Here is an 887-nt window from a genome sequence, read left to right on the forward strand (position 1 = left end):
TCATAGAAAAAGTATTGAGAAGTATGATATTATGCTATCCTCATGTGTTTTTAGCAACTCAGAGAAAATCATAAGCAGTTTAACTGCATTATTTTCAGGTGAAAAAATTTAGAGGCAACATAAAAATGAACAAGGTTTATTTACTAGCTGTTTTATATGCCATGAAGATCCTTCTGCCATAATTAAAGAAGTCATTATGATTCCACCAACCAAAACCAAGGAAAGAATCACTTTCTGTAGCTATGCAAGCACAAGAATGCCTTCTTTCAGACTAGAGGTTTCTACAGTGAAGTATCAGTTAGGAAATTGAAGGGGTAGAATCCAAGAAAGTCCAAGCTAAGGCAGGAAGTGCAGAATTCAGTGCAAAATTACTTACCACTGTCATATTTCCACAACTATGACATGCATTTTGATATTTCTGAATTTCTTTAAAATTATTGTTCTATAAAAGATTGCCTTCAGATAATCCTTTATTTTGTCTACATTGCAGTTTGTTCCTGGAAATGTGGTATATCTTATTAGTAGCGTTCACAGAATTGTAAAATCAGAATTGAAAGGGAGGTAGATTGTATAGCTGCTCTGCTCAAAGTGGGTTCAACCAGAAGTATTACTCAGAGCTATATCCAGTCTGGTTTAGAATAATTGCAAGGCTGGTAATCCTGCAGCATCTCTGGGCAATTTGCTCCACTCTTCAACCCCTATCACAGTATGTTAAAATGGAATTTCCTGTGTTTCTATTCATGCCCATTGCATCCAGTCTTTTCACTGGGTATCACTGAGAAGAGTCCGAGTCCATTTTCAAACCTTCCTGTCAGATATTTATACACGTTGACAGGATCTCCTTTGAAGATCCTCTTCTCCAGGCTGAGCAGTCACAGCTCTCTTAG

General features: G+C 36.9%; 1 protein-coding gene across 1 annotated transcript in view; it reads left to right on the top strand.

The window, feature by feature from the left end:
- TBC1D32 (TBC1 domain family, member 32) overlaps positions 1–887 on the top strand; it is a gene marked incomplete at its 3' end in the record, with an annotated part of 49,318 nt that overhangs the window by 36,250 nt on the left and 12,181 nt on the right. The window lies entirely within an intron of this gene.

Source organism: Acanthisitta chloris, unplaced genomic scaffold (genome assembly GCF_000695815.1).
Source record: "Acanthisitta chloris isolate BGI_N310 unplaced genomic scaffold, ASM69581v1 scaffold5219, whole genome shotgun sequence".
Classification (NCBI taxonomy): domain Eukaryota; kingdom Metazoa; phylum Chordata; class Aves; order Passeriformes; family Acanthisittidae; genus Acanthisitta; species Acanthisitta chloris.